Source organism: Physeter macrocephalus, chromosome 12 (assembly GCF_002837175.3).
Source record: "Physeter macrocephalus isolate SW-GA chromosome 12, ASM283717v5, whole genome shotgun sequence".
NCBI classification, from domain to species: Eukaryota; Metazoa; Chordata; class Mammalia; order Artiodactyla; family Physeteridae; genus Physeter; species Physeter macrocephalus.
Window position 1 is genome coordinate 32,268,833 of NC_041225.1, and position 12,384 is coordinate 32,281,216.

The window sequence follows — 12,384 nt, forward strand, 5'->3', positions numbered from 1 at the left end:
CCAGCCGCTCCGCAGCATGTGGGATCTTCCCGGACCGGGGCACGAACCCGTGTCCCCTGCATCGGCAGGCGGATTCTGAACCACTGCGCCACCAGGGAAGCCCCCAAAGCAATTTTAAACACCCGTCTTGGGGAGATAATACCGTCAACAAAGAAAATGTGGACACGGGGCCCTCACCCCAAAGAGCAGCCCAGGTTGCTGCAGCAATAGGCAGCTTTTCCCTGAGTTAAAGCCTAAAGCCAGCAGATGCAGCGTGCAGAGAATAACAAGGGGAGACCTAGGCCCAGAAGAAATCACCCGAAGAAAGAACCTGGGCTAAAGGGCTGAGCTTGATGCCCAGATAAAGCATTTTCTACAGTTAAAGAATTTTCTACAGTGTCCGTTTCCTGAACAGCTTGTGTGGTCCGTGTGCAGAGACGGCACATACAGTTGTGCAGGTTGTCCACTGCACAAGGGTGCCCACCCGAGGGACAAGTGGGGACTAGAATCCAGTCTGCCTTCCACTCACCACACTATGTGCCCATGGGGCTGTATCTGTCTAGAGGGGACAACTTTCCCTAATTCACACACAAGGCCCCTGTGGGCTAGCTGGGCCCCAAGACTTACAGAGAATGAAACACCCCCAGGACAGGACCAACAATATGTGGGACATCAGAACAGGGCTGCATGTAGAAGAGAAAACACCTGTTTCACCACACTGGCTACAGTTGCCTTCAATTCTTTTGAAGGGAAAAAGCAGGAATTGCTAACAAAACTCACTCTGTTGTACTCTTTTTTAAAAAATTAATTTAATTAATTAATTTATTTATTTAGGCTGCGTTGGGTCTTTGTTGCTGCACGCAGGTTTCCTCTAGTTGCGGCGAGCGGGGGCTACTCTTGGTTGCGGTGCGTGGGCTTCTCACTGCGATGGCTTCTCTCGCGGAGCACGGGCTCTAGGTGCGCAGGCTTCAGTAGTTATGGCACGTGAGCTCAGTAGTTGTGGCGCACGGGCTCAGTTGCTCTGTGGCATGTGGGATCTTCCCGGACCAGGGCTCGAACCCATGTCCCCTGCATTGGCAGGCGGATTCTTAACCACTGCGCCACCAGGGAAGCCTGGCAGGCAGATTCTTAACCACTGCGCCACCAGGGAAGGCCCACTCTGTTATACTCTTGATGTGTGTACATATTCATACCCACAGGCACAAGCTCTTAATGTTTCCTTCTGGAGTTTGGTTCAGTCATTCCCTACGAATTCCCCGAACGTGTGGTTACAGATAGCTCTCTGCACAGGGGCGTTCTTCTCAATAGCTAGAGTCAAGGTTACGGTGTCCAGACTGGCTGAAACCGACAGGCAAGCCTCCTTCAGAATTCTGCCTGCTGTGCTCCCAAATATAATCAATATAGTCAAATATAGTCATCTGGGCCGGGCTGAGGAGTGGAAGTGGTGAGCGGGCACAGCGGAGCCCAAGGACCGCAACGCCAACTACCAGGCCCTCCCAGGCCACCTCCGGTTAGATCTGCCTCGGAAACGTCGGTCCTTCCTGCCCCTTCTCTCCTTCCGTCCCTGCCATCCACCATTTCCAGACTCCGTTTCCTCTCTCACCCACACCCCTCCCGCGCCAGCCCCACACGGCTCCCCCAGGCCCGGCCGTCACCTCCAGCTCAACTCCCAGCAGCGCCCAGAGAAAGTCTTTCCAGTGAGACTTCGGTCACGTCACCCCCCACTTAACACTTAACAGCAACCCACTCTCCACAGCAGAAAAGCACATATTCTCCAGCCCGGCATTGTAGAATAATAACACACTTACCAAGCACCATCTACGGGCTGTGACACAGATTAACAGAGATTAACTTCTGAACCCTCACCACCGCCTCCCTGAAACAGGTACTATTATGATCCCCACTTTATAGGTGAGGAAACGGAGGCCTGCTGAGTTGGGAACTCACGTGCCCGCTCATGCAACTAATCAGGGCCAGGTCCAAGTTCAAACCCGGCTCGCGTGACCTCTCAGCCCACACTCAGACACTCAAAAGGCGGGTCCCAGACCATGGTAGCAGCAGCATTACCCGGGACCTCGTTAGAAATGCAGAAACTCAGACCCCACCCCAGACCTGCTGGACCAGGACGCACATTTAAACAAGTGTCCGGTGACCGGTCCGCGTGGGGAAGTCTGAGAAGCTTTGCCCTACTGCCCCGCACGGAGCCTGGGGCCTTCCTCCACCCCCCGACCCAGCGCCCGCCAGCCCTTCCCGCCTGCCGGCCCCAGCTCTGAGGCTCAGCCCCACGCGGCCCTGGAGCCGAGCCCTGCCTGTTGATCTCGGAACTCGATGCGTCACGACTCACCAGCACAGGGCAGCCCGAAGGCTTTGTCTTTTTCCTTTGCCTTCCCACACTCCCCTCGCTGATATCTGGCCCTGTCCACAGTGGGGGTGAGGAGGGGTCTCCCAGCAGGGCCGGTGGGTGCCTCTGTCAGTGGCAGCCCACTGCCCTGGTGCCCGTGAGGGGCTGGCTGTGCTGTGGCAGGTGGCACAGAGGGCCCATCCTGGCCCTGGAACGTGCGGGCAGAGCACGGGGGGCAGCGGGTGAGAGAAAGAGCAAAGGCTCTGGTCAGGGTGATGCGGCTGGGCCCCCATCCCACCAGCATCCTCTGCGCTTAGTTTCCTCCTTATCGTCCGGGGCTAATAACAGGCGACCCACAAGGGCTGTCGTGAAGACGAGAGGAAGATGTATTGGGACGGTTGCCATTTGATGGAGTTCCGGATGGTCCGGATAGAAAGTCCACAAGAAATCATTAACAGACAGGGAAACTGAGGCCCAGAGGCACGGTGTCCTGCGCAAGGTCACAGAGCCAGCTGTCAACAGAACCGAGACTACGTGCCCCTTCTCCCAACGTCCTGCCCGGGCCCCTCTCTACAGCTTCTGTGTTTTGCATAGGAAAATGGAATCAGGTGGCGCCTCAAGAGAAGATTATGTGGATTCCAAGGGCCAAAGTCCAGTGTAACTGTTGGCCCCAGGGGAGAGCCCAACAAAGATGGTAAGTGGGTTGCCCCCATCAGCCACTGCTGGGTCCTGAACGTCCTAGGAGAACGGGCCAGAGGAGAGGGTGTCCTTCTCCAGCGGCTGGAGAAATGCAGTGAAAGGAGCTGTTGTCCACAATCTCTGACACATTCCCTTCCCCTCCCTGGCCTCTGCCGAGACACAAACACAGACAGACAGACAGACACGCAAACCTGATGAGGTGCGGGCACACAGACAGAGACCACCCCCCCCCCCAGAGGACCCACGACACACAATTAGGCGTTGCCGGCGGCCCCCGAGTCCCACGGACCAGAGTCAGATGAGCTGCCGGTGTTTTCCACACCTGCGCCTATACGTGTGCACACCCCTGCCGGGCGGGACGTACACACCCACGCACACCGTCACTCTGGCCTGTGGGGGGAGGCAGGAACACGAGTGAGCTCCGAGTCTTGGCCTGAGCGGATGTGTGTGGGTCTCCCGACCCAAATGGGTGGCCAGTGGCAGGGGACAGGCCACGGGTTAGCTGAGCACAGTGGTCGCGCGCGGGGGTGGTGAGTGTTGCCATGGCGATGAGACCTGGACATGCCAGGCTGGGAGGCCGGCTCCGTGTGGGTGGCGGAACACCATAGGCCCAAGCACGGATCCATCGACTACAGGAGGGAGGGAGGGCGGGCGTCTAAGGGTCCGGGCTGGGAGGCAGACTCCTGGGGTCCGGTGGGGGGCTGAGGTGATCCGGGATGGCAGGACCAGCTGCCCGCGTGGCAGGCCTGGGCACGAAACGATGAGCTTGTTAGCTGGTCTCCGGCTGGCTGCACAAAGCCCGACCATGGGGCCTCTGTCCCTGCCTCAGGGCCACGCACCCCTGGCCCTCTTCCTTCACCGGCAGTTGTGCCGAGTCCACAGCTGAGGCAACGCCCACAGGGAGAGCAGAGCCGGGGCTTGGCAGGGAAAGGTAATCACTGGCTTTGGGAAAACAGCCGCGCGGGGGGGACGCGCACAGACGGAAGGGGTCAGAGTCTGACACGTCCCCTATCCGTCCCCTGGGCCACCACTTGTGAGCTTGGGCAAAGTCATTTCACCTCTCTGATGGTCTGATGGTCTCAAGGGCCAAGCGAGCTCTCAGTCCTCGGGCTGGAGCCTCCACTGACCAGCCGGCGCCCCACACGCACACCAGGCGCTCTGCCCGTGCTTCCAGCAGGGGCCGTCTACCCCGTTTCTAGGTGGGGAAAGTGGGCTCCCGCCTGGCCGGAGAGTGGGTAGAGGCTGGCCGTGTCACCAGAGAGACCAGAGCGCGGATCCTGCCTCCGCCGCTCTGCCACGTGTCCCCAGGGAAGCCACGGACCTCTCTGAGCTTCTCCCACCAGGTGCCTTTGCCGCATTCTTCCTCCCACCCCCAGAGGCTCAGCCGGGATCGCAGGGCAGTGGGTCTGGTGCTCGGCAGGGTCTGAGGCCGGACACCTTGCAGTTCTCAGGCCTCTCGGCTTCTGCCAGGTGAGCCCTGTGAGGCCCCCTGACCCCGGGGCCCTGGGGGAGGGGGAGGTGCAGGCGCCCATGTCTGAGGGGAGGAGGGGCTTGCAGATGGCAGCGCAAAACCAGGGCAGGGGGTGGGAGCCCTCTGCTTCCCTGCCCTGGGCCGAGGTTTCCCGTCTGAGGATGGTGGGGCTGGACCCCCTAATGCCGACAGCCTGGGGCCAGGGCTCCCCTTCCTCACCCAGAGAGGGTGTGGGGCGAAGCTGGCACGGCAGCAAAAAGCAGCTTCAAATAGGGCAGTTGTGAGAAACCCAGTGGCAACCCACAGAAGGAGAAGGGCTGGCTCTGGGCTCGGAGCCCTGCGGAGGCAGGAGGGGTGCAGGATGTGGGAGGAGGGGCAGCGCCCACTGCACCCACTGGCGTCTATTGGGATTTCTGTGGAAATGTTTTCTCGGGCAGAAAAAACTCCGTTGCCATGGAAACCCAATGTCTTCTCCGCCGAGCTGAGTCTCTTGGTGGGAGAACAATCTCAGGGATGCCAGGGATGGCAAACTTAGGGGTCTTCCCAGGGCCAGGCCATAAGGCAACCTGCAACCCTCCCCCACGGGCAAGGGAGTCACATCCCTTCAAACACTCACTCGCTCATTCAGTCAACAAACACCAACTGGTCTACATCAGGCACCGTGCTGGGGTTGTGGAAATTCATCCAACACGGTCCCTGAACTCAAGAAGGCCACAGTCTGGTGGGGAGACAGGTGTGTAAATGAGGACGATTCGGCGGGTAAGGGCTTTCACAGGGAAGTGGGAGAATGCTGTGGAAGCACAGAGGGAGGATGGGAGGGCTTCCTGGAGGAGGTGACATTTTTGCTGGCCTGGGGCAGGGAGGGCACCCCAGGCAGAGGGGACAGCAAGTGCAAAGGTAGAGAGAACAGGCACGGCACCTACAAGAAGAGTCATCTCGGGAGGTTCCCGAGGGCCTCACTCACACCCAAGGCGAGGCCGTGTGCTGCAGCAGTCAGTGCGGGAACCAGGCTGCCTGCTCTTGAACTCCAGCTGTGCCACTTCCAAGCTGGGTGATGTCGGGCAAGGCACTTCACTACTCGGTGCCCGATTTCCTCATCTGTAACCTGGAGGTGGTAATATTATCCACCGTAGAGGGTTGTTGTAGGATAAATAAGTTGGATGTGTAAACCACTGTGCAGGGCTGGCACGTAGTACTATTATTATTAATAATAGCTCTTCCCCTTCCCAGCCACCTGAGCTGCTCAGGGAAGGTCCGATCGTGAAGGCCAAGGGTACAGGATGAAGAGAGATGAAGGGAACAGACAGGCCTGCTCTGGCCGGTCTTTGGGCTCCTCCCGGCAGGCTCCTCCAGCACCTGGGAAACCCAGCCCCCTGCCGGCCCCTGACCCATCCTACAGAAGAGAACACCGAGGTCCTTGGAGGGTAAATGACTTGCCAGGACACTCAGCAAATTCATGGCAGTGGGCTGGTGGGGTTAATGTGCGTGAAATGAAAGGCTGACCTGAATAAATAATTTATTTCTGGATTTTAATAATTTAAAAGCCTTCATTTCATCGGTGTCTCATCAAAAATAGAAACTTTCTTCTTTTTCATTCTAGATTTTTTTTTTTAAGTAGCACACGGGAGCAGGGGCCAGAGCAAGGGCCTTTGAAGGGTTCTGTGGGAGCCGCCCCTGGACAGGCCACAAGCCCTGAGCATACCCACCTGTCCTCGGATCTGCTGCATGAGGGGACAGGACCTGCTGGGAGAGCTGCGCCAGAGCCCCAGGGCCCTGGGCCACATGGAGAGCAGGCGACGGCCAGATCCCCATCCCCCAAGTCCTCCCCTTCCTCGTGGGCACATGGGGGTCATGACACCTCCTCTCGGAGCCGTTGAGAGAATTCAGCGAGTCTGTGTCCTCGGTGGTCCCATGTCCGTGTCCAGACCTGACACACAGTGGGCCCACAACCTACAGAAATGTTTGTCCCTCTGGGACAGGCCTTAGAGAAAAGGCAGGGAACCAGGTGGCCGACAGGCACAGAGGGACGGAGTGCCGGGTGAGGGGAGGCCTACTCTCCTGGGGGATCTCGGGGCTTCTCGCATCTCCACCTGCGCCCTAAAACTCGAGCATTCGGGGGCTCTCCCCACCCCACGACAGCCCCCACCTTGTTCCTCTGTTACCTCACAAAGCACAGCTCCCCCAGGACCAGCGTCTTGCAGGGAAGCCAGCCAAGGCGATGTCTCAGAATACAGCCCTCCGCACAGGCCCAGACAGCCTTGCAGAGGCTCTCAGCTACCGTCACTGTGCATGTTCCCTGCTCATCCAACGACCGTTCACGTCTGGTCCCCTCCCTGGAGCTTTACCCAAAAGGGTACCCACAGCTCAAGGTCTCCTCCCAAACCAGAACGCATCCCCATCTGGCCCTGGTTCCTTCTGTCACCCTACAACCCAGAGCCCGTCCTTAGCATCTGCATCTCCGAAGGGCTTCATGCCCTGAGACTTTGTCCGGCCCTGAGCCATCACGCTGTTCAGAGCCTTAAGCCCTCTGCCTGTTCGGCTGCTGGGCCTTGTCACAATGACCCCTAACACAGCAGCCCCCTGGGGAGCTCAGCGGTCTTCAAAGTGCCTTCTATCAAATTCACCCCCCTGGCCCCAAACAACCCTAGCAGGTGAATAGTATTTATTATTAAGTAACCTGCACGAGGCCACTAGGCTAGTAAGTGGCAAAACCAGGGCGGAAATCTAGGTCTGCGTCGCCACCTAGAACCCCGCACCCTTCCCCCCTCCCCCTGCCTCGTGTGTCCTGTTGGATCTGGACAGCCTGGGGAAGGGTTATTACCCCGCTTCGTAGGCAGGGAGGCCTAGCAAAGGGAAGTAATGAGCCCAGAGTTCTGGAAGAAAGGCTTTGGCCTCCGCGAGGGCTTGGTGTTTGTCCGCCAGGGGCCAAAGCTGTGGTCCCCCTGCATCTACCCCGAGAATCCGCTGCTGACACACTCAGCCTGGCCCCAAGAAGCTGCTTTCCCCACCTGAGAACGCCCCCGTGCCCAGCACCAGCTAGGCTTAGCTTCTCTGGGTTAAAGAAATCTCTCCCAGAAATGAGGTCAGGTTGTAAGTTCGCCCGAGCTTTCCTCCCTGGGGTGGGCTGTGTGGGAACGGCAGGACAGCCCCAATGACCGGGCAGGTTAGAAGCCTCCAGCGCGGAGGCCCAAACGCGGATGTGGGGTTTAGATCAGAGGAGGGGAGTCACTTCTGGTGTATTTAGGGGGGCCCTTTGCCTCCTCCCTGGGGCCACGTGGGCAGAGGGTGGCGTGACAGGAGAACTCAAAAAGGGACACCCTGGCCAGGAACCCCAGCGGAATCAGAACATGACACCATTCTGACTGCAGTCTCCGGCCTCGTGGCCGCAGAGGGATGAGCTGGGATTCCAGACCGGGACACGCCACTCACTGATTCAGCGGCTTTGGGCCGATGACTTTCTCTCTCAATCCTCAGTGTCTGTGACTTTCTCTCTCAATCTCCCTCAATCCTCAGTTCCTTCATCTGAGAAAATGGAGATAATTGACCCCGCCCTGCCTCCTTCACGGGGTTATTGATGATCAAAGGAGGGGTCCAACGTGGAAAGCTACTCGCCTGCGGCGAGCAGGAGAGTCAGTGTGGGTGCAGTCACCGGCATCACAGGTGACAAAGGGCTGCGGTAACCATTTCGATTGCAGATGGGGGTGCTGAGGTCCAGGGCGGGGAAGGTGTTGTCCAGCAGGCAGGGAGAGTGTACGCAGGGCTCCCAGGCCGGCCGGCTGTCTGCCCAGGCCTGGCTAAGCTGACCCTTTTCCTGGGCCCAGGGGGAGCCCACTTTGCACGGCAGAGGTGCCCCTGAGCCCACAACCTGGGAGAGAGGCCCTTTCAGCGAGAGGTGTTTGGGGACGTGTCTTGGTGTCAGTTGATTGACAAGGACAGGCCAGACTCAGCACCGGTGTCCGAATGAGAGCCACCAGCAGGGATGGAGGATTGCTTCTAGCTCCAGAGAAGTCTGGCAGGCTTTTGGCTGGATCTTGCAAGGCCTCCCTCCTCACCCCAGAGGCCAGTTCCACACTCCTATCCCCCAGGCCTTGGCCAAAGAAGTCTCCTCGGCTGGCTGTCCTTACCTGCTCCCCTGCCTGGGGACGTCGCACCCACCCTCCGCTGCCCGTGGCCCCCTGCTCCAGGACGCCTCCCGCGATTGCCCAGTGAGAACTAACTGTGCCCTTCTCCCCCTCCTCACGAAGCGTGGAGCAGTATGAAGGGTTAGACCCAGCTCTGGAAACCTGGCTTCATCTCCCAGGTCACGACTTACTAATAATGAAACCGTGGGCAAGTCACTTGGCCTCTCTTCATCTAAAAATGAAGGACAATAACACCTATTCCCAGGGTTGCTGCAGGAGGGGCGTTAAATTCATACATTGAAGAAATGCTTTCAAGCACCTATTAAGTGCCAGGCTTGATTTTAGATGTGTGGAGGCAGTGGTGAATAAGACAATGTCTTCAGGGAATTAAAATTCTAGTGGGGGAGAAAGACAGTGAACAGATGAACAAAGGCACAAATAATAACAGAGCAGGATAGGGGCATAGAAAGTCATCCATGGGGGTGGGGTGCACTCTTTCAGACACGGTAGGCACTTAATAAATTGTGGATGGATGGATGGATGGATCAATGGATGGATCAATGGATCAATGAATGGATAGATGGACGGATGGATGCATGGAAGGATAGATGGATGAATGGATAGTTGAATGGAAGGATGGATGAATGGATGGACAGATGAATGGATGGACGCAGGCGTGCATGCATGCTGGATCATGTCTCCCCCACTTTTCATAACCAACAGTGACCATGGTTGTGGCCCATTTCATCTCCAACTCAGAGCAGCTCCCCAAATCCCAAGGCTGGCCAAGCAGGGACCAGGAGGGGCACGTGGATTAGAGGTGGGCCTGGCTTCCCTCCCACACTGCCTCCTTCTCTTGATACCATCTCAGAGCAGCCTCCACTTGCAGGGAGTCTCGTGCACACGGAGGGCCAGGGAGGCCTGGCCGGCAGAGAGGGCCACGCACGACCCTGAAAAAAGCCACTAGAAACTGATAGCAAGAGTCCCAGATGCAGTGCCAATAGCTTTCCCTGTTTCCCTGACTGGGCCTCACGACATCCTGGCACGGGGGCCTCATCTCCAGGATCTGATGCCGAGGGGCTGGCTGAGGGGAGAAGGATAAAGACCAACTCATGGCACGGTGGGCCCTGAGGGCCAGCAGGCCTATCCGGGTCCCCTGACCCAGGCTTCTCGTTTCTGTGGCCCTGCCATTAGCACCCCTCACCTGTCCCCCATAATCCCTGTCACCCAAATCCACAGGCCACTCTGCTTGTCTCCCATGTCCTCAGGTCTACTGTCAACTCCAGTGATTATGGATGCCAATGGGTGACTCCAGCTTGTGGCTTAAGAAAAGGTGCGCCCCCACCCCAGGTGCTGGTCTCTGCAGGGCTCTGCAGGGAGACCACAGTCCTGGGGTGCTGCTCCAGCAGGTGGACATGAGTAGAGTGTGTGACGGGCCCTGGGTCAGGAGCACCTCTCAGTTCCCCCCGAAGGTGGGGCTCTGCTCCTGCCTCAGCACTCGGGCACCTGGGGCCCACGGGGGTCACACGCTCTGCATTATTCCAACTGACTGCGGGATCTTCCCCACCTGCACGATCTCCATCTCAGCCACCTCAGAGGAAGGTAGAGGCCCCCCAGTGACACCTGTCTGAAAAGAAAAGACAGAAACAAACAGCCTTTCCTCAATTCCCAGGAGAAGCCATGGGCCAGGGGTTGGCAGGAACTGCAAGGGCTGATTCAGCAGAGCATATGAATCAGAGAATTTTAGAGTTGCCGGGTGAGAGGTTCTGTGAATCACCAGATCACACAACTGGAGAAACACGGGCACTTCATGTCGTGGGATCAAGGAATCATGAATTCTCAGCATCACTGGATTGGGGACTTCGGGAACCACTAGGATGAAGGATTTCAGGCTAAGAGAATATGGCTGAGCCCGTCACAGCTCGGGGGAGAGGTGCCTCCTTCCCGGTCTCTTCCACAGAGGTCTCGTCCCCAGATCTCCAGTAGCCCCAGCTGGCTTCCTTGCCGCCAGCCTCACCTGCCTTCTGGCCCCTGCTGGCCTGTTCCCGTGACCTTCCCACTCAGAGCCACGGGGGTCCCTCCCAACTCGCTGCTCAGAAACCGCTCAGGTTCATTCTTGTCAATAGGATAAGTCCCCAAGCCTGAGCCTGGCTGCTGAGGCCCTTTGTGACACCTGACACACCCCATCTTATCCCCCCCTGCTCCCCCGGAGGGGCCAACACACTTAGGGCGACATAAACAAAAAGAGAGGACGCAGCCCTGAGCCATATCTACTCTTTATTTTGACCACGTCCACGCTGACCCAAGACGACTGGTCTTCTCATGGGGCGGTCAGGGCTCCCGGAGAGAGGGCACCACGGGGGCCATATGGAAGCCACCGGCTTCTCCAGGCTCGGCGCAGACACCCGGGCAGCTTTCCTCCTGCTGCGACCCATGGCCCAGCAGTCCCAGCGCATGCCCAGATTCAAGGAAGGAGAGGCAGACTTCACTCCTCGATGGAAGAAATGTCAGAGGATGCCTGGCCACTGCTTCGGCACCACAGATGCAGGCCTGGGGACAGGACCTGACCTCCTGGCCGCTGGGGACTGAACACTCTCGCCCTGGGACTCAGACGGGCGGATCTAGGCACCCAGGCAGCGCGTCACTACACACTCGTGCTGGGAAATCCTCCAGTAATTCTGGTGCGTTTCCACTTGCTCCATCAGAGCCCGCGGACATCACTGTAGATCTTAGGCCCGCGAGAACTCGTCAATGTCCCAGGTCCCAGAAAGGGCTCGAGGAATCAGCCATTAGTATTGTTGAAGCATTGCATGTGTGAACCACCTCAGAGAAGCACACGGGACCCCAGAGTTCCGGGCAGGGTTCTCCATCCATCAGGGCTCTTGGCTGCAAAAACAGAAATCAATTCTGACTGCCTTCAGCAAACAAGGGCTTTTGTTTTGTTTTTGCTTTTGCTTTTTGTTTTGTTGTTGTTACTGTTTTAAGGCTGTAGCAGGCTCACAGAAGAGACAGGAAGCTAAAAGTCAGAGGCAGAAGTCAAATGAGCCCCAGTGAGATCAGCCAAAGGCAGTGGTGACCACCTAGCCAGACCCTGCTGCTGCCCCAGCCTGGGCCTCCGGCTCTGGGCCCCAGCATGGTTACCTCCACCACTGATGACACAGTCACGGTCTGGACCACAACGCGAGCCCTGCAGCCAGGGGCAGAAGACGGGGAGCTCTGTCTCCCTGCTCCCATAGCGGGAGGCAGGCAGGAACTGGGGACCACTCTACACGCAAGGGGGACTCATGATGGAAAGCCAAAATAGGACCTCTGTCTGGTGCTGGAACCTAACTCAACTTGGTGGAAAGCTTTTAGTGAGAAATGGCTCCTCAGCTACTGGTTCTGGAAGAAAGAACAGAATTTTTCCAGGACGAGCAGGGGGAAGGTGTTCTGAGCAGGACAGCCCTTGGCAGGTGGTGAGAGTGAGCCCCTCCGAACAGTCCACATGAAGGGTTTGATGGGATCCGAAGTGTGACTTTGGAGTAACCCCAGCCCGACTCTCTGCACCCACCCCTCCCCTCTAGCCCACCTCGTCTTAGCTCAGAGCAAGGCTGCCTGCAAGGTGGATGCTGCCTGGGTTGCATCCTGAAAGTCATGGAAAAGTCAACCACGCACATAAGGTCACTCTGGTGGGGGGGCGGGGAGGCGGTACAGCGAACAGGTGAGCGTTTTAGTAAAACGAGGAATCCAGCCGGTAGCCTGGGTGACGAGGAGCAAGTCCTTGGTCCACAGCG

General features: G+C 57.9%; 1 long non-coding RNA gene across 2 annotated transcripts in view; it reads right to left on the bottom strand.

Moving 5' to 3' along the window:
• LOC114487364 (uncharacterized) overlaps nucleotides 1-12,384 on the bottom strand; it is a 74,071-nt gene that overhangs the window by 6,525 nt on the left and 55,162 nt on the right. Inside the window, exon 3 of one of the 2 annotated variants that reach the window (XR_008618833.1) lies at nucleotides 11,356-11,497. The exons of the other annotated variant lie outside the window; for it this stretch is intronic. This is a non-coding gene — a long non-coding RNA (uncharacterized lncRNA). Of the gene's footprint in view, nucleotides 1-11,355; nucleotides 11,498-12,384 lie in introns of those variants that run through there. 2 annotated transcript variants of the gene reach the window in all.